Source organism: Planococcus citri, chromosome 1 (genome assembly GCF_950023065.1).
Source record: "Planococcus citri chromosome 1, ihPlaCitr1.1, whole genome shotgun sequence".
NCBI lineage: Eukaryota > Metazoa > Arthropoda > Insecta > Hemiptera > Pseudococcidae > Planococcus > Planococcus citri.
In genome coordinates, this window is record NC_088677.1 from 26,869,755 (window position 1) to 26,892,179 (window position 22,425).

The 22,425-nt window shown below is 34.7% G+C and overlaps 1 long non-coding RNA gene across 2 annotated transcripts in view; it reads left to right on the plus strand.

Annotated features, from left to right (window-relative positions):
- Nucleotides 1–22,425, plus strand: part of LOC135850138 (uncharacterized) — a 116,090-nt gene that overhangs the window by 89,383 nt on the left and 4,282 nt on the right. For both annotated transcript variants that reach the window (XR_010559656.1, XR_010559657.1), the window contains exon 3: nucleotides 17,019–17,204. This is a non-coding gene — a long non-coding RNA (uncharacterized LOC135850138). The remainder of the gene's footprint in view (nucleotides 1–17,018; nucleotides 17,205–22,425) is intronic.

The window sequence follows — 22,425 nt, forward strand, 5'->3', positions numbered from 1 at the left end:
ATCTCGTTCATTTTCTATTTCAGCACATTGCCGTTATCAGAAAGTTTACCGATGTTGGCGATGTTTACAAAAAATTGTATTTTCGACTTTTCGTTTAAAATAAAATTTAAGAAATACTTAGAAAACATTGAGTGGGCAGTGGGCACATAAGTATTTTAATAGTGTAAAATTGTCTACAATGATTATTGATTTCATTGATTTACATGGAGAATCCTAGCTCAGCTCTTAGCTTTTACTACTCAAGTTTTATTCAAGTTCAAAGTCTGCTCTCCTCTTTGAGTATATATTACATAGGTACTCAAAGGCTGACAAGTTCCAAATATTATTTCATTGTATCGTATCGTAAGACAAAATGGAGTGGACATATGTATAGGTGTTTCAATAGTGTGATGACAATTACTCGTATCTGCATTTCACGCTCTACATGATGCAATAAATTACAAAATTCCAGCATTAATTACCATTCAATTTTTATTAGATAGAGTTCAAACTTCACTTTGATTTTGATATATTTTTACACTAATATGTATAACACCCCTGTGTTCACGCAGCTTCGTCTGCAATTTTAATACAGTGTAATAATATACTTTGGAACATGCCAATATTGTAGGAGAAAAACTTTGAACTTGGAAACATCAATTTTATTCAATTAGCGTGGCGATAATCATCGGTACTTTGGTAGTAAAGTTAAAAGTAACTGTAGTAACATTTTCATCAATTATTTTATAAATCATTTTGAAATTCGAAGTTGAGTGTTATTTGTTTACCTTCACAGACTGAACTGATAACTGACTCGTATATGATTCATTTTAGCGTTCGTTCAGTGGTGGTGCCGAACTACAAGAGCATTTGGAATTATGCGGTTGGTGAAGTAGTTGAGCTCAAAAAAGATGGAAATTACATCCTTTACGCCATCACCAAAAAACAGTACAACTATAAGCCATCAATCAAGGATTTTGTAACAATGATGAAAGCGCTTGCTGCCAAATGCGACCAACTTAAGATCAAAAAGATAGCGGTAGCAAGACCCGGGTGCGGTCTGGCTAAACTAGAGTGACCAACAGTGAAGCAATCCATCATTGAATGCTTCAAAGACCAAATCAAAGGGGTTTCAAGGCACTGCTACAACGTAGAGATGGGATATTCTTCACAACACTTTTTATCCATCTAAAATGCTGCGAGCAGATTTCAGCAACCATTTATTAGCCAGAAGCTTTTCAAGCATCTAGTGTTCATTACAAGGCTTGCATGATAATGGACAGTTGGTGTTTGAAAAGCTCTGATAATGAACAGGGATGATGGTATGAACTCTGTCTTGATCCCTGATCACTGATCCAGATCATTTTTGGGATCTTTCGGGTTCAAGGCCAGAACCGCTGAAAACGAATTGGTTGATGAAAATAGGCTACTGAAACTACAACAATTTTAAATCTAAATATTTGAAAAGAGTGGGTCATTTTCTCTTTTTTTTCGAAAATAGTCTGTTTCTCAATTTGGTAACATTTATTATATGAGAAAATCTTGTACAAAATTGTTCTCAGTGTAGGTACTAAAAAAATGTGAACTTTTTTCTCACATCAGAGCTCATTTGCTCTTTTGCACATACCAAGTCTATTTTCGCAATTTTTATTATAAGATAACCTGAACATTGTAAGCAAATCGTCAATGTCTTCTCGCTCATTACTACTCGTGTTCAATTGCAAATAAGTGCATTAATAATGCATACACCAAAGGAAAGCATTTCATAGCGCCAGCAGCCAACTTTTCACAGAATTAAAAAACTTTGATCAAAGAGAATCACCCTTTAAGGTTACCTTCTCAAACACTGGGAAACATTAGTTTCACACACAAGCCTGTTGAAATTATTAATGAGTCGCTGAAGCTCAAAAGAAAATAAACTGCAGTAATAAGTAATAGCTAATAAGCGAGTACTAAGTACGCAAAACTACGCGGCGGGTCGTCGCACCGGAACTGCATTACGTTGCATAATGTTTATGCGCGAAGGGGAAACATATTCAAAGAGGTAACAACATTTTAGTAAGATATGAAGTATGTACATCGCACGTAGGATACATGATGGACAGAGATAGAAAAAGCTGCTGTGTGAGAGAACCATCGCTCATTCTCTCATACAAATCTTACTAGTTAGCTTATCTTTCTTATACTAAATTAGCCGTTGAATTGGCCAGAATAGGTAACTAATGTGTGTGTGAGAGAGCGAGAGAAAGAAAGAAAGAAAACTAAGAAATTATATAAAAACACGATTTGCGACGTCGACGAACGCGAAACTTGGCGCGAAGAAGATGTGCATTAACCTTGACCTTAATTTACCGCTTCTTGTGATCGGCTGCGATGCAAAAGAATTCCGGACTTCGATTAAAATTCTATATATAGCATCGGTAATGTACGTAGGTAGGTAGGTAAGGTGAGCTATAGGTATAGGCTCTCTACTACGTGTATATCGGTGAGGTGAGATGAGATGTGTGGATGCTGAGGATGTGCGCGATGAAAGATTATACACTTTTGCAAAAGAACGACGACGACGAAAGGAAATTAATTTACTTCCAAAGCCCAGTTTCAGCAGCGTACGGCTACGTTTACAGTTAATATTGCAGGTTACACTTAAACAGATTACGGTTCATACAAGAGGAGGAGTAGGTAATGGCAATGTTATTAGTTAGCCGAAATGCTATAATCTCAATGGGAGGATGTAAATCACCGTCGGAAACGCCCCGTTTACGTCGCTTAACCGGTTAACCCACAGTATTATACTAATAGTATCTTGCAAACCGGTCATTATATAACGTCGTCGCATCTAATTATAGAAAAATTCGAGCAACTAATAAAAAATTATTCGTTCTAGGTGCTCGTGTACTGTACACTGTCCTTCGTGTGCATGTAGTACTCACCACTGTTTATCTGCCTATTGTGATGGCATGTGATGTGATGACTGATACAAGAAATCATCTCTGCCACGAGTAGTACCTACTCTTACGATGTGATTGATTAGCATTTATAGTATACCTACCTGATCGTAGGTATCACACATATACCGGCCACTGACCACTATTGATATGACCACCTAGCACCGGTTACCGTATTAGTTTTACTTATTGGGTGTGTGATACATTGCCTTTTGTGCATCGTGTACCATTATTTTAGGCAAATTCTTCTTCACTCTTTGCAGATGCACTTTCGTACGTGTAAAGGTAAACATTACCTACTCGTATAATGTGAAGTTACTTTCTTGGAATACTTTATAGGTACTTTTTGGTTGCATGTAAAAGAGAAATACACAACATTTTTAGCCAATTGTGAATTGTTTGCCGAAGTCAAATCCATTTTTGGTAGATTTCACCTATTGCATTCCAAAGCAGACTATAGCTGCGAGACATTTCAGTGTACTTTTCCATTTCTGTAGATTATTATTGTCTTATGTACCAGAAGTATCAGGTCATATCAACATGTTTGTAGTTTTTTTTTTCATTTTGAACTCTTTCTTCTTCAAATATATACTCTGGTAAAATTTTACCCATTGAACTTGAGTGAATCGTCTCGTCAGTAAAATAGGTTACTAAGTAATGTATATTGGTATGGGTGGGAAAATACCCGATCATTTTAACATCAACAAATCGTTATGATTGTGAGCGCAGTACCACTACCTACCTAGTTTTCAAATGTGAAACACATTCGTATAGATAGGTAGAGGTACATATCAGTAGTAATTTTGTATAATTCGATGAAAGAAAAAGGCGATGCGATGCATGCATGCACTTGGTCTGTGTATTAATTGATCCATCCGCCTAAGGGGGGCTCTTTTAGATGATCATTAAAACTGCCACGGTTCCGGTTCCGAATAATAGCGTTCTTCATCGTTCTTGAAACGTAGTCCTAATTTTTGCCATCATATCTCGTACGTAGGTATTCTAAAAGTCTCCTCAATGACATGATTTTAATCTCGTCTTGCCAATCTGCGCGCTGAACTATTGGTAGGTAGTAGGTAGAGTAGAGGTTATGTACGCAGGCAGAGCAGACTGGGTACAAAGAACCTGATGAAAGTGCATACTGTAGATGTAGACGTTGTTGAAGTCATTGTTCTAGTGTATGGTACCAGGTATTACGTTCGGTTCACTCTTTCCTGCTTTGGTGTTTGGGTTAAGTATCGAATTTCATCTTGGACGTGCCAACGAGTGTTTGCTGATTGTAAGGTATTTTTTTGCAGTTTGCAGTGAATACCTATTTTTTTTTGCGATGTGAAGTGTGCGAGAGGAGATGAACGTTGCACCTGAGAATGTACATAGGTGTACCTATGGAAATGTGGATATTATTTAGGTATCATTTACCCTGATGAATGGTTGATTGTATTGTATCAGTCAAGTACCTATTTTACGGTGGATTGTAAAAAAAAATGAAGTTGGAAGATTTTGACAAAAATTCATGGAAACCTTCACTGAAAGTTACATATCTAGAAAAAAATGGTTGGCTCCGTTGGTGTACCTGGAGGGGAAATATGGGGCTTCGAAGCCTGTTAAGGAGGCATTATTTTTTCAAAATTTGAAATTGGCAACAGTGACCAAAAAATTGGTGCCAATTATCACTACATTCCAAAGTATTCTCTCAGTTTCAAAAATCATAGACTTTCGTTGTGATGAAAAAAATATTTTCAAAACACAAAATTGTCTAAAAATAAATAATTTTCAAATTTTGTAACCTCTTGGTGTCTTGGTAGAACCCCAAATGAAGTGGTCGTGGATTTTGATGGCTAAGACTGGGGATGATGAAGAAACTCGCAATCTTGTAAATCTGAACCACTTCTTCTTCAAGCAAGCGAGACAGGAGTTAGCGCGGTAAAGACTGGCTTTTTTTGGAAAATGAGCCTTTTTTGAGAGCTTACAACTTCCTTGCAGAGTCATCTTCGGAGCTAAAAAATCTGCTGTGCGCTTTTCAACTCAAAATAAACGTTTAAGTGTGTGAAATTTGATCAAAACTATATGATTTTTTTTTTTCGTAACCCAGCCTGATGTACAAGTATTTTTAAGATCATCCATCGTGTTTCATATTTGGAGTATTTTCAAAAAAAGTTTCCTTGAATGTGGGGGGGGGGGGGGATGAGGTTCAAACAATCGAAGAAATTTTCAAAGGCACTGATTCTGATTTTGAAAATTGTTTCTTCCTTCTCCCATCAAAAACAGGCTCTCCAAAAAGACTAAATTTACGTTTGAAAAAATTAATTGCTAATTTTTTTTGGGGGGGGGGCTCAGATTTGATTTTAAGAGCAAACTGTGATCAGAACGAGAATCAGCCCTTCTAAAACCTATATTTTTGACATCCATATTGCCTGAGCTCTTACCCCCTGGAGGGCTCAATTTTGAAGTTTGGGCCCTACAAGTTTCAGAATCAGAATCATCGCCTTTGGAAACATGAAAATCAATGCACATCTACTTTGTTTGACGGTCTGAAATTTTCTTCATCCGCCTTCTCCTCCTCCTCTTCCTCCTGCTCTGGCAATAAAATTTTCGAAAATGCTTCAAAAATGAGCAAAATGTGATGAAAGATGCTTTTTAAAAAATGCATAATTTTGTACCTAATTTTCCCCTAAAATTCAAAATTCCAGTCTGTCATATTTTGCGCTTTCTCCCCCTCCATCTTGAATTTTGTGCAATTTTTTTTTTAATTGAAAATTATGTAGCATAATATTGATGATTTTACAAATGAGATTTTTTTTATATCATCTTACTTTTTTAACACAAATTTATTCAGCCCAAAAATAAACCTAAAATTCAAAAAAAAAAACTTGAAAAAGTTGTGGACCTTTGTTTTGAAAGGTTTTCACAGGCGCTGATTTCGAAGCTGGGTCATTCCATGCCAAATCGGCGGATTTTTGCATGAGGGTTCTTCGATTTTTTTCAAAATCGGATCATGTGCAGAGGTCAACAAACGATGACGAATGACGCAAACCGGACATTTTTTCGATTTTTTTTGACGGAGCTGTGGCACTTCAAAGTTCTCCAAAATGGCCGAAAATGGAAAATTTCAGTTGCAAATTGTACGTGGTATAGAATTTTGAACTTTTTTTCAAATTGTAGTACTTTGAGAGGGTAATTGACGAATGATGTCAAAATCAGTGTTGCCACTTTCTAAAACCCAAAAAAATCGATTTAAAAACTTATAATTTAAATATGACCACGATGTCCCCCAGTAAAAATTCTGAAAAAATTCTCAGTTCTAGTCCTATTCATGTAGAATAATATATCAAAAAATTGGACTGGCATTTTTTTTCATTTTCGAGAAAAAAAAATTACAAGTTTTATTTTTATTGTAAAAGTACTATCAGAAACCTAAAAAATGAAAATTTTTACATTTTTGTAATATTTTACCAATGTGTAGACGAATATGTGAAAAAAATACCCCTCCCTCCGAATTTGTCAACGGCGGCGAAATTTTTTCAATATATTTCACTCTTAAAATAAAATTATAGCACGAAAAATGGCATTCCCGTCAATTCGCTGACAAATTGGGAGGGAGGGGGATTTTTTTCACATATTCGTCCACACATTGGTGAAATATTACAAAAATGTAAAAATTTTCATTTTTTAGGTTTCTGATGGTACTTTTACAATAAAAATAAAACTTGTAATTTTTTTTTCTTGAAAATAAAAAAAAATGCCAGTCCGATTTTTTGATATGTTATTCTACATAAATAGGACTAGAACTGAGGATTTTTTCAGAATTTTTACAGGGGGACATCGTGGTTATATTTAAATTATAAATTTTTAAATCGATTTTTTTAGGTTTTAGAAAGTGGCAACACAGATTTTGACATCATTCGTCGATTACCCTCTCAAAGTACTACAATTTGAAAAAAGTTCAAAATTCTATACCACGTACAACCGGAGCAATTTGCAACTGAAATTTTCCATTTTCGGCCATTTTGGAGAACTTTGAAGTGCCACAGCTCCGTCAAAAAAACCGAAAAAATGTCCGGTTTGCGTCATTCGTCATCGTTTGATGACCTCTACACATGATCCGATTTTGAAAAAAATCGAAAAACCCTCGTGCAAAAATCCGCCGGCTTGGCATGGAATGACCCAGCATTCCTTTTCTGAAGCAAACCCCTAAACCGAAAAGAAAACCCCAAAATTTTATCCAAAAAAAAATTTTCAAATTGTTTGACCTTTTATCAGGTTTTTAGAGGTGCTGATTTCGAATTTCAACTTACTGTTTCAAAACAAGCCTACAAGCCCAAAAACTCATCCCTAATTTTACCAAAAAAAAAAATGTTGAAAAACTTGTGTTACCTATGCTTTATTTTATCAGTGAGCCCCCCTTCCCCACAAGCCTCAAATTTCATTAAAAATCTATGTGAACTGTGGGTTTATTGAAGTTTCAGGGGTGCTGATTTTAAATTTCAACTTACTTTTTTCGATACAATCCCACTATCAGCTCCAAAATTCATAAAAATGGGCATAGTCGTGTGACCTATAGGTATGCTTTGTTAACTTTTCAGGTGTGTTGATACCGAATTTCCGCTTACTTTTCTGATACCTACTATAAGTCGCCGTAGCTCCTCAGAAAGTCTTTGAATTTCATAAAAAGTCCAAAAACTAATCGTGTGACGTAGGTACATACATATGATTTGTTGGAGTTTTAGGGGGGCTAATTTTGAATTTCAGCTTGCCTTTTATGATTCGAATCACGTGAGCTCTGAAATAAGCCTCTTTGGAAAAAATTAAAAAAAATTGTGTTTTTCAGGTATATAATTTATTTTTTGATTTGACTCCCCTCCCCCCCCCCATAACGTACCCTAGAAAAATGTTACAAGAAAATAATTTGACGAGGGATTGTTGGGGCTTCTCTGACATCTCCTCGATTTTCGAAAAATAAAGAGCGCATTTTTTCTGATACTTGCCTACTCATTTGTTCAGCAACACTTTCCTTAGAAGGGACTCGAATCACTCGAACTGATACAGTGTGATCTTAACGAAACCAAGCTGACCTGAAAGATCACATGTCCCACTCCCTCAATCTGTTCTACTCTTTATAAATTGAGCTCATTTTTGGATTTTTAAATCATTTTGAAAGTTCAAGAAACTCAACGGAGCTACTATACGAGTATTATAGCAAATTTTTCATCATTTTCACACCTTAACACGAAAACAACCAGTTTCAGGTCAGTCTGGAGCCTCCAGTGAATTTTAAATTTTCTCCAAGAATTTCAAGTTGCTGTGGTCTCCCTCAAAATCTCCCAACTTGAACAGTATCCACAATCCACGTATATAGGGCTATATTCAACTTACTCGTCTCGAGTTAAAAACCCCCATCCATACTAATTAAAAAGCACTGACACGCGTATCAAACACAAACTTCAAACTATGGTAGGTATATGGGCGCATGGAAAAGTCACGTGCAAAAGTAATTACGCATTTGAAACGCTACGATCGGAATATTTTGTAATTGAAAAATAAAACGGTAAAAAGCAGTACTGACTGGTGAGATAAATGCTCGCCAAAAGCAACACGATCTTTATATGTACCGTACTTGGAACCTTATAACCCATGGCGAAATTTACGAACGGCTTTTGCGTATATTTGAGTTAGTTATTCGCAACGAGTCGAGTCGATGAGTACCTACGTTTCGCTATATACGATTACGTTGCTAATTAATAACTCGCGAAATACGAAGAATTAGGTGAGTGGACGACGACGGAAGTAGGTATGTGAGCAAAAGTACACGTCGGTAGAACACACGCACCTGACCTGTGTAAATTTCTGTTCGCATTTACCTAAGCTCGCTTACATAGTTACCTTATACCTGTATGCATTATTCATAGCGAATCATAAACGTCAATTCGAGTTTAAACGAACAACCGCGAATTCTTTTTCTTTCATCTGCAGTCGGTCTTGGAAAAAATTGCTCGTAGGAATATCTAATGTACCTTAGCTTAACGTATAAGGTATTTATACCTTGTATCTAATTCGGATAATTCTTGACTTGAGGTTCGGCAAGTAGTTGGTACCACACGCTGGTGGCAATTCCAATTTTTTTAATTTTCAATAATTTTTAAGAACTATTTTTAATTTTTACTCAATTTTGAAGATATTTTTCCAATTAATTTTTTATCATTTTCAATAATTTTTATACCAATTTCGGGACTGATTTATTGGTAGATTTTTCATGCTATTCAGCTAACATTTTGAAAGTTAGATAATTTAAAAAAAATTGCTGATTTAGCTAATTTTTTCACCACTTTCGCAACTTTCATATTATTACACATATTTCAAAATGTTTTTAATAAAATTTTTATGTAATTTTTAAAAATTTCAACAATAATTGACAAATTTTTTGCTATGAATTGACCCTTGAGATTTTTTGCCATTTTTTACAAACTGTCACATGAATTCGGCCAATTTTCTGGCCTTTGTGAGTATCGTGCAAATAAATTCCAGCACAAAATCCTTTTACGAGCTCAGCGTTATAAAAAAAATTGAGTGGAAATAATCAGTTTTGCTTTTGCAGTTAACGGCAAGACACACACTGCACTTGAGGAGGGAACTTGCAATCTTCAAATTATCAATTTTCCATCCTCCTACGCGTCTGCGACTTCATTTCGCGGACAAAAAATACACATAATACTACACCTGCCTACTTAATTCTAGCCATCTAGACCAATTTATTGACGTAAATTTTTTTTTTTCGTTTCAAACTCTTCAATTACCGTCGAGTGAAAAATTATAAACCAAGGCGCCGGGGGAGTAGAAGGGATCCATCATAGAGCAGTTCTTCGAACTGGATATTCTCATCGACAAACATAATACAATGAAAATTATTGTCTGTGGTTATTTGCGGTTTATCAAAACAACAATCATTTTACATTGTTTTAAGGATGCTTTTTTTCAACGTTTCGTCCAAAATATACAGTTACAGTTATGCTTATATTTCTTAAACACCCTATACAGCCCGAGAAAAGGAAACGAAACTATAATACCGTTACATAACATTTAAAAATTGTTGGTAATATTCACAAGTTTTAACATTGTGTGAGTTGTCTGGCCGGTCAATTTGTATTTTTTCCGAACTCGTTAATAGAAACCACAAATATTGTTACAAAGAATGAATACGACGACGACGACGAGGACGATGAATACTGAATGGTACAAGTTGGTTGAGTGGTTTTTTTTTTTGTCAACATGTATCAGTCGTGATCGGAGATCTAGAGAAAGAGAAGTGAATCGATTGCTGATAGTGAGAGGAGGTGGGTACGTGGTACACAAAATCGAAACGATTAATTTAATTACTGGTTAGCTGAGCATAATACTTGTAGGTATACTAGCTGGTGCAGACTTCGAGGAGATACGAAATAAGTTACATTTTATACGTATATATACATTTTTTTTTTTTTAGAAAAATGGCCAATAGGAAATGTACTTGTATGGTGCGAGCTGCAGAGTTCAAGGTTCAAGACACGTTGTTGCGCTTCGAACAATATCTTAGTACCTATAGTGTTGTGTAATTTCTCCGCTGGTTGATGACCGAACGTATACGTAGTACACTGCAGATGCCAGTGTAATTCATTTATAGGCTATATCTGCGTGTACCTTTACCTACAAAAGAAGCAGGACGTTTTATTAGATGAAATTTTCTTGTAAACTTACACACCCTGCGTATATTATACTTAGTATAGGTGTCATTAAAACGTTCAAATTGATACGATTTAATCGTGCTGGCGAATACTAGAACTCTATTCTTCGCAGCTGTATACTCGTACATATTTTACATACGAGAGTTGCATCACGAACAAGCTACTTAACTCGCCTACGAAAAATTCGCCAATCGCCTGCACTCTGCGGATACTCGAGGCACTCGTACATCAAGAATGAATAGCCTTGATGGTTTAACCGAATGGCCGAATTTTTAAAAGCCAGTCCACAGCTCGGCAATAAATTAGCAAACACAGTAACTGCATAAATCATACACACACTCGTGTGCAGAGGGAGATGAACGCGAATTATACGCGGACGAGCTGTTTGATTTTAGCAGCGCAGCAACTAGTACGACCAGAGAGCCAGGTATAATAGATACATACTTATTGTATGTATTACCTTACTTATCTCTTATCCTGCAGGTACAGGGTGTTCCGGCACAGAATAACGCCCTTACACCAGTAACATAGGCAGCCTATCCTGAGTGCAAATATGTATGTTTGCCTACCCTAGGATTTGAAGGGGCTGAATTTTACTCTCGTGAAAAATTTTTGTTTTCGGTTTTTTTGTGGCAATTTTGAAGTTGCGTTATTCAAGAACCATGATATGTAGATAGAAAGTTGAGCTTTGTGGCGTTGAATTGCTCATTTTGTATAGAATTTTTCCATGTGGCCAATCTTTATGCTGGTTGATTAAGAAGGGCTATGCCAGACAAAAAGTTTGAAAATACGAGTTTAAAAAAAATTGTTCTTTTCATGTATTATGTACCTATATTACTAAGTAAGTATTAACAATGTTTCTTGAAGAAAAAGAATTGCTCTTACTGATGAGGTAACCCACACACTTCTATCTTGATTAAATAATTAGTTTTAAAAAAATATGAGGGCTTAAACTTTGAAAAATCGCCGTAAGAAAAATTCAATTTTTTTTTTTGAAGATTGGTAAAATATGTGCATCAAAGCAAATAATTTTAGTTGTAGAGTAGGTATCTGTAGAACATTTTAATTGTGATCCACTAAAAAAAAGTTTTTGATCATCATTTCAAAAATCTTCAAAAAATTTTTGCCCTTGCTTTGCTTAGGCTTGAACCTAACCTTGAACTATGGTGGTCTGATCTTATACTTTAATACTAGTTCATTCTCGAGAAAAATTCCAAATTTTCAAGTTTTAATGCCAGATATTCGAAAACAGTTTCTAAAGTCACCGGGGGATAAGAAATGACTTCTCTATGTTCTGGCGAATCTGGGTGACTTCTGGTGAATAAGTCACCAAGATTCACCAGAAGTCACCAGGTGTACAAAATCCCTCGAATATGGTCACTGCTTGGTGAATCTGTCACCAAAAAGTCACCAGAGGATAGAAAATCACATTTCTGTGTTCTGGTGAATCCTGGTGACATCTGGTGAATCGGTCACCTACATTTACCAGAAGTAACCAGGTGTACAAAATCGCTCAAATATGGCCACTGCTTGGTGAATCTGTCACCCAAAAGGCAGGGATAAGAAATGACTTCTTTATGTTCAGGCGAATCCTAGTAACTTCTGGTGAATGAGTCACCAAGATTTACCAGAAGTAACCAGTTGTACAAAATCGCTCAAATGTGGTCACTGCTTGGTGAATCTGTCTCCAAAAAGTCACCAGGGTATAAAATGTATATTCTGGCAAATCCTGGTGACTTCTGGTGAATCAGTCACTCACATTCACCAGAAGTCCCCAGGTGTGCAAAATCGCTCAAATATGGTCACTGCTTGGTGAATCTGTCACCCAAAAGCCACCTGGGAGTTTAATATGACTTTTCTATGTTCTGGTGAATGCTGGTGACTTCTGGTGAATCTTGGTAACTGATTCACCAGAAGTCACCAGGGGATAAAATATGACTTTTCTATGTTCTCGTGATCCCCAGTGACTTCTGGTGAATCGATCACCAAGATTCGCCAGAAGTCACCAGGTGTACAAAATTGTTCAAATATGGCCACAGCTTGGTGAATCTGTCTCCAAAAAGTCACCAGGGTATAAAATAATAGTTGTCTATATACTGGTGAATCCTGGTGACTTCTGGTGAATCATAGGATATAATATATGACTTTCCTACGTTCTGGTGAATCCTGGTGAATCCAGGTGAGTTCTGGTGAGTCAGTCACTCACATTCACCAGAAGTCACCAGGTGTGCAAAATCGCTCAAATATGGTCACTGGTCACTGTTGGGTGAATCTGTCATCCAAAAGCCACCTGGGAGTTGAATATGACTTTTCTATGTTCTGGTGAATGCTGGTGACTTCTGGTGAATCTTGGTAACTGATTCACCAGAAGTCATCAGGGGGATAAAATATGACTTTTCTATGTTCTGGTGATTCCCAGTGACTTCTGGTGAATCGATCATCAAGATTCACCGGAAGTCACCAGGTGTACAAAATCATTCAAATATGGTCACTGCTTGGTGAATCTGTCACCCAAAAGCCACCTGGGAGTTGAATATGACTTTTTTATGTTCTGGTGAATGCTGGTGACTTCTGGTGAATCTTGGTAACTGATTCACCAGAAGTCACCAGGTGTACAAAATCTCTCAAATATGGTCACTGCTTGGTGAATCTGTCACCCAAAAGTCACCATGGTATAAAATAATAGTATTCTATGTTCTGGTGAATCCTGGTGTCTTCTGGTGAACCATCACAAAGATTCACCAGACGTCACCAGGTGTACAAAAACGCTCAAATATGGTCAGGGGCACAATAGACACTGCTGGGGGTATCTGTCACCAAGAGGTCATCAGGGAGTTGAATATGACTTTTCTATGTTTTGGAGAATCTTAGCGGCTTCTGGTGAATTAGTCACCAAGATTCACCTAATGTCATCACTTCATCAGGTACACTAAACCGCTCAAATATGGTCACTGTTCGGTGAATTTGTCACCAAAAAGTCACCAGGGGATAAGAAGTGGCTTTTCTATGTTCTGATGAATCCTGGTGACTTCTGGTGAATCAGTCACCAGGATTCACCAGTAGTCACCAGGTGTACAAAATCGCTCAGATATGGTCACTGCTTGGTGAATCTGTCACAAAAAAGTCACCAGGCGATAAAAAATGACTTTTCTATGTTCTGGTGAATATTGTCACCAGGATTCAACAAGGGGTCGCCTGACATTCGAAAAAAATTTCTATGGTCATTAGGCCATTCTGGTGATTATTTTCACCATGAGTTCAACTAAAAAAAAAGTGACCAACTCACATGGTGACCTCTGGTGAATCTGTCACCAGAAGTCACCAGGATTCACTGGACACTAAAAAAAAAAAATTCAATGGCTCTGAGGACATTCTGGTGATTTTTTTCACCATGAATTCACCTGAAAAAAAGTCATAAACTCACATGGTGACTTTTGGTGAATCTGGCACCAGAAGTCACCAGGATTCACCAAGGGTTCGCCAGGCATTCGAAAAAAATGTCTATGGTCATTAGCCGGGCCATTCTGGTGATTTTTTCACCATGAATTCACCTATGAATAAAAGGTCAGAAACTCACTTGGTGACTTCTGAAGAATTTGTCACCAGAAGATTTTTCAGAATCACAAAATCCATTATCTAGAATTTCTTCATCTCTAATCTGATAAGATTTTTTTGTGAATGCTCGGAAGGGTTCTTTGAGTTGAGTCCTAATTGAACATCGGTTAGCTTCCTGCATCTTCCAGGCCATTTTTTGGGAGTTGAATGCCATTTTTCAATGATACAAACGAGTAAATTTTTAAAAATTGAAATTTGAAATTAAAAAAAAAGTAGAATTTGATTAAACTGATGTACTAAATATACCTAAAGCTAAAATTTTGCATGTTTATATGTAGGTAGTTTAATTTCGGTCTCTCGAATTAATTAATGGGGGTTTTCAGTTCTTATTCTTAATAATGTCAAAATTAAAATTTCTGTTTGCGTTTACTTTTTTGTCCAATCGAGAAAATACTGATTGGTTTTGTGTTGGAGGCTCCAAATACTGATTGGTTTTATGTTGGAGGCTCCAAAACATCTAGAATTTGCGAAAAATGTATTCGATAGGTTCGTGAAATTTCAGCGTTTCGATTCAAATTTTAGCTAAAACTTTGAGTTTCTTCTGATATTCAATTTTTTTCAAAAATAATCGATGAAACAATTTTTTCGAATTTGAAACAGTAGAAACATAAGTCGATCGAAACAGTCACAAAGATAGTACATACATAAAACCCGGAAACCAGAAATTTCACAAAACATCTGGGTTAATTAAGGTTTAGTAAGTCAAAAATCTGGTGAAAATTTAATTCCAGTTTTCTGCTTCAATTTGATCCAATTTTGATTTTTACATTACATGAGAAAAATCTGAACTGAAATTTGTAAAGTCAGGAATAACAATTATTAAAAAAAAAAAAAAAGAACATCAGCACATGAACTATGATCTTTGGGTACCGTACCAGTTTTGATTTTTTAATTTCCAAGATCCTATAAACCAAACAGATATTTCTTTTGCATAGAAAATATTAGGTATGATTTACTTCGAATACTTACCAATAAAAATAAATAAACATGACGGCCAGACAACATGGCGCATCATACAACAGCATTGCAAAACACTCGATGAGTACTTTAGTCATGTTATTTTTTTAGATTTACCAATTTATCAACGGATATATTAGATTTTTGGCAGTTGAAATTTTTACCTATATTTATTTGTGTTCACGAATAATGACGTAATTTAATACGACCAGTTTTATGTGCCAAAATACAAAAGCTTATTTATTTTAATGAATAACCATTAAATAACACATTATTTAGGTACTAATACGATACCACACAAAGTTTAACTTCCATTTTATCGAGTTTTTTATGATAAATTTAATGTCGTAAATTTCCTCGCGGATGAAATGTTGAACAGCTACTAATCCGATGAGACAGAATAGTATCATTGATGGCCTTCTATATTTCTGTAATGATTCCAGACATTTGCTACTGATAATTGTAACATCAAAACTCAAAGGTCTTGGTTTACGATGTTACCGTTTGCCTACGTTAAAAATTACATTTCCAAGTTAGTATTTTCAAAAACATCGATAGGTGAATATTTTAGGTACCTCAAAATCAATTAACTTGCGGTAATTTTGGAAATTTCTTCATCCCGTCATTACCATAGCGGAACTGACCACAGAATTATTTTCGAACCTTTCGCTTTAGCGCGCATACTATAACGCGAAATTTAACATTGAAAAATAAAAATAAAAATGCAACTCATGAACTTTTAATCGTTTCGAGCTTCACTCGTTAAAAAAAGAATAACTCGGAAGATAAGACAATTAAAAGAAGAAGAGGAGAAAAAAACGTACACAAACGCTAATAAACACCGCGTGTCAATGACCTTTATATGCCATGTCCAGCTGCAGGAACGCAGGCGATCATTAAATCATCATTTAATCGTAAGACCTTTTCGATTTTCATTAATTCATAATTATTAGGGAGAAAAGATGAAAAACTATTATAGCTGCCTTGAAAAGAATGTCCAAAAACAAGTACCTGATGTAATAAGTAAAATATTTCTGCTTATAGATTTAACTGGTCACGATTTTCATACAGGTGCCTACGTCTATCTATACGTACACATTCGTCTATATAGGTACCTTTATTTTCTCTAATAAAATATATGAATTGGCGAAAAAAAAAAAATGATTATGGAATGATTCACTCGTGTTTTGCTCGCGACCGGATCCGTCTGCAAAAATGTCTAATGACGGTAACGTTTAAAAATTCATTTCGCGGAGTATCGAGTACCTTGTCTGCATGTGAGATATCCCGACAAAGAAAGAATTTCGAGTTGGCCAATTTAAATATGCAAAAAAAAGTAGTTTTCAGAGGTGATAATTTGCCAATAACAAAGTACCTTATTTACCTAGTCCAATTGTAAAACGAAAATATACGATGATGAGACGATGATTTTTCAATTTCAAGGACCGATAAGTAGTTTTGTTATGAATTGAAATCCGGATTATTGAATTACTCACTCGTATGATGAGCTGCAGTTTGATGCTCTATGTTTATAAACTGAACTGAAATCATCGCCAAGACCGAAAGTTATGACTGAGCGAGGATTTATTTGTATTAAAATGCGAATTGAACGTCGTACAAATTGTAGAAAACATCGAACATGAACATTGTGTTAGTAAAATTATATGCTAGGTACCTATTTAATGACTGAAATTTTTTTTTGAAGTGTTATAGCGCCTTCAATCATACTAAACATGTGCAAAATAATATGAACATGAGATACCGAAATATTTTAGCCGTTTTTAAAAGTAGGTATCTTTGTTTTCAGACACTCGCATGATACCGAGCAATTTTTGGTATGGACGGATCCGTATAATTTGCTGAAAATGAACAAACACCTGAGAAGAAGATTTGACAAGGTCACAGCTGTCTTATGGATGTATGGTCGAACATGAAGAACAAAATGACATAATCGAAACCTTTCATCTTTACTTCCTGAAATGCAGAAATCGATGTAAGTAATGTAAGTTAGATTGATTAAAATGTTCAAAAGCTCAGTTCAGAATCAACTATCCCCCTTCCTGAGATTAGGCAAACAAAAGTTCATGAATACAGGATGGCTTGCCTATGTTGCTAGTGAAAGGAAGTTATTCTGAGGCAGGATACGCTGTAGGTGAGGATTAAAAGTTGATGAACATCTCATGTATAGGTAGAGGTACAAAAAATACTTAAAGTACCTAAGAATAAAATTTAAAAAAAAATTAAGATAATTGAATTAAATAAAATTAATTAGTTGAAATCAAAATCAAATGATTTAATTTAAAATGTATATTTACTGATATCAAGTCACTTATGTATCTAATACCTTGTGACTGTTTAAACAATACATACCAAAAAAAATCAAATTACCTATCTACATTTTGAATGAAAAAAAATAAAAATAAATCAACTTGAATAAATTTTAATACTTATAATAAAATAAAATTATACAAATTAAATAAACATTAATGAAATTGAATATAATCAAAAATATAATAAAATTACATTAAATTTATTGAATGAATGAATGATTTATTTATTTTTCAATTTTCACCGATCAGCATTTACTTTACAATTCAAATCAAATTGATTGAAATTCAATTCAATTAAAATAACTCAAACATAATTAAATCAAATTAATAAGGTAAAACCTAACAAAACTTAATTAAATTGAAATGAATTGAACAAAATTAAATCGAATCGGATGGTATTAAATTAAATATTGAAATTGAAATAAAAATCAGTTGGTTTCATCAAAATTAAATGAATTAATAAATTTGATAAAATTGAGTTAGAATAAATTAAAATAAGTAAGTTAAAATGTAATCAAATTAATCCAAATGAATTTAAATGAAATTGAAATGTAATTATAATTAAATTAAAATTATTTTCAACAAATAAAATGAAATAAAATCAAATTAAATTAAAATAAAACCAGAGCTGCGAGAATAACAATGATGTGCTCCCAAAATTTCAAAAAACTGCTCCCCCTCCCAACGTTGAAAAGTGAAAACTACTCCTCTCTCAGAGTGCTTCGTCTTACTCTTGACTTGAGCATTTCCAGCTCTCCGACTCATCCTCAGCTCCTGTTCTCTTCATCTTTACTTATGGCCTTTTTTATTGAAAAATTTGAAATTACCGTATTGAAAAAAATCGTTAAAGGACTTTAAAAAACGAATGGAAAATTTGAATTTGAAATAATTTCATGATCATAAACGTTTAATAATTTTAGAAAAAACATCAAAAACATCAAAAACATCAACTTTAGACTACATAAAATTGCAAAAATTATTAGTTTAAAAAAAAAATGTAAAGAGCAAAGAGTATTGAAAATTTTACATTCTTCCTCTACTTCTTCCAAAAATTGTTTTTTAAAAAATACTTAATTTAAACAAAATTAATTACTTACATTACTTACTAGAATTGAATAAAATCAGGGTTGTACAATGTACATACATGTTTAAAACAAATAAAAAAAAACCAAACCGATGTTTTGAACAAAAAAAGCCGTTTAAAACAGTTTTTTTTGTTTTAAACGTGTTTTTTTCAACTCACATTTCCTTTAAAAAAACACGTTTTTTTAGTTTCTTAACCTTATGGCTATTTTATTTCGCCACATCTTGAAAATTGATGACTGGTGAACCCAAAACAAATGAATTTGTGTTTAAAACACATTTCAAACGTGTTTAAACCTCGTTTTAAACCCTGTAGTTTTAAACAAGAGAAAAAAACAATTGTTTAAAACAAAAAAATACGTTTTTTTGTTTTGTTTTTTTAAACACATTTTTGTACAACCCTGAATAGAATTAAATCAATTGAAATTCAATAAATTGAATTAAATAACTATAATAAAATTTAATAAAATAAAATAAATACAATTAAAATGAAATCAAATTTAATTGGGGAATTGAAATTTATTAGTAAAAAAAATCAAATTGAATAAAATACCTAATTGAAAATTAAATTAATTGAAAATAAAATGAAATGAATTATTTTTTATTAAAATGCAATAAAATCAGATGAAGTAATAAACGATGAATTTTGTATGTTTTGAATGTCTTCGAGCTGCGTTAAAGGAGCATCAAAAATTGTCACTGCTCGAGTAGGGATTTCACCCAAACCAGAATGATATATTTTTCAAAATTATAAACGATATTATCGCAGTAATGAGTGAAAGGACTGTTGGATCTGACCAGATCAACGACCAACTCAATCCGAACATTATCTTTTCTCGGATCTAATTTAATCTGATCAGATCAGAGTTCATTCAGACCTGATCATGATTCTTTTCATCTTGTGTTCAACTTTAGGTTTCGTTTTTTTTTTTTTTTTTTTTTTTTTTTTTAGCAATTTTCAAGAATTAATTTTGTACACGGCGTACCTACTAAAAAAAAATTCCAGGGAGTAGGTAAATAGTAGATTTAATTCGCCGTTTTGCCATGAGTCACTTTGGCTTTCAAATTATGTAGATCGTTAAAAAAATGGTATTTTCTCCAAAAATCGTAAAAAAATAATCGAAGTTCTTTGTATCTACTACCTAGAGTAGGTAGTAAGAAAAAAGTTAATTTCATGTAAATGCCTTAATGTCTACTTGGTCCAATCTAATTCCTATAGGTTAAATCATTTTTAGAATCCGAATACCAGAAAATCGCTTATTGAAACTACCCATCTCGCAATCGTAGAACTACCATAATATATACCGACGAAATTACTCGTTACAGCGACGTTTAATGACTTCGATATATTATTAGCTAAACAGAGTTGGCTTATAAATTATAAAAATTTAGAATTAGGTACCATCTTACAACGAACGGTCGAATAGGCGAATCGAGACGATAAATCATAACGCACCGCGAAAGACGATTAAAAAAAATTCACAGAAATGGAAAATAATTTAGGTAAATTACGTCTCTCCGCGATGGTCTGTTTTTCTTTCATTGGCAAATTACTACGTTTAAGATTGCATATGTATTTCTGACGATGAGGAATTATTGAGGATGTGAGGGTACCTACCTGTATGAGTATCACGTCTCCGTACACAAAACGAGGAAATATGCGAGTATTGGAAGTACTACATAGCTCATATGTACCTATCTAATACAACATTTTAGAGAAGAATCGTCGAATTTTTATACTTTTTCGAAGGCCGAGTCGAGTACGTAAACGTTGGTATGTCTACGTACGTTATACGTACCTATGTTGGATTAACATGTGGGTAAACGTCTTCTTTCTGGAATGAATTTCGATTGCTGGTCAGGCTTCATTAAATGACTGGTGGTTCGCACTAATTACATAGTCTACCAGCGACTGCATCACGAATCTCTCATCATTTTCTATGAGAAAAAATAAAGTTAGCGGGACTAATGTCCTTGGTGGTTAACATCAAGGTTACCGATGGTCAAACAGTTGGTCATTTCTTATTCGCTAATTCTTTTCTAAATCGTAATTATGCGTCATGGATAAAGAAATGCCGCGGCTTGGCTTGGCATTTCAAGCCTATGTTACTTACGTACATAGGTAAGTATCGTGTTCATGTTAAGCGGACGTTACCGTTATTGGAATATACATCACCTATACCGAAGGGTAATTGCTGCGTACAGAGTTGGTTGAGTTGAGATTATTCAAAGATTACCGAGTAAATCGATTATTTTAAAACATCTTGTACCATGTGTACCTGCACCTGTGAGACGAGGTGAGAGTCCAACTTGAAAACCATCCTGTGATTCCTTCAATCACGTTGTTACTGATAATGAGTGTAGGCAGCTATCTTACCTATGATGCTACAATTCTGAAGAAGATTTGCGAATTTTCGCGATGACATTGTCTAAACAGTCGCCGAAAACTTGAACTAAACTTTCACAGTGAATGTAGTCTGTGGTACATGATACTGGAAGTAGCTTACCTGAAAGAAAATAGAGAACGAAAATTAGCTCGATACCACTTGTGTAGTTTTAAGTAAAAACGAGTAGGAGCTAATGTAAGCTAACTAGTGCGAATAAACGTGGAATATATTATGTGCAAATATTTGGAGAGAATTCATTACCTATTCGGTTATTTACACAATTTGTTTAGTACCTTATACGATGTTTAGGTACGATAGCTAGTTGAGAAGAAACTGAAATAATGTAAGTATAATGAAAACTCGGTCTTTGTTCTGAATAGTCACCCCCCCCCCCGTTGATCCTCCGGGACAATTTTTTTCTTAAAGGGGAAGTCCTAAGATACATTTCTAGCCCTTGTACTAAAAAAAAAGTGACCCTACTTACAAAATAGCGGCCATATCGATGGACAGGTCAGCCGAAATTGCAGATTTCGCGTTCCAACATAGGACTTGCACAAAATTTTTCAAACCATACAAGGGTAGATCAAAAGATCAGGCAAAAATTTATCACCTGTCAAAATTTCAAGTGCTGATGTGCGTTTTTCGATTTTTTGGTGAATTTTTTAAAAATAAAATTTAGGCCAAAAATAAGGGGAAAAAAATCAAAATTTTACCAAATTAACCAAGAAAGCTGAAATTTGGGATATATCCTATTTTCGACATGCCAAATTGATTGGAAACTGTTTCAAACTGTTTTGAGCATTTCTGGAGCCTCCAGCAGATTTTTTGGAACTTGAAATTCCCACAAAATTTCATCAAATGGAGTTGGATAGCCGAAATTACTCTGCAAACTAATTTCAATACGCTACGAAGTCAACTCCAGGAAGATTTCAAGTTGTTTTGGAGCCTCCGGCGATTTTTTGAAAATTACTGGAGCCTCCAGTAGATTTTTGAAACATGAAATTTCCCCAAAATTACATCAAACGGAGATAGAAAGTCGAAATTTATTCTGCAAACTAGTTTCAATATGCTACGAAGTCGACTGCTGCTGGATTTCAAGTCGTTTTGGAGCCTCCAGCGTCGTTTGAAAGGTTGTATGGCGTTTTTTGGACAATTGAATTTTCCAAAAAGTAGCTGGAACCTTCAAAACCATTTGAAATCACCATGTAGTCGACTTCAATGGACCAACCAGTTGTATCCAACAATCTGGAACACCCCTACAGCCTGATCTTCACAAACCACAGATACACCAACTTCATGAAATATCTTGTGCTCAGAGCCATAAAGGAGAGATTCTACCACCCAGTGGGGCCAGCTTCTGTGTCCTCCCTGCTTCCATACAGGAAATACCTAAGCATCAGTGAACTGCACACCA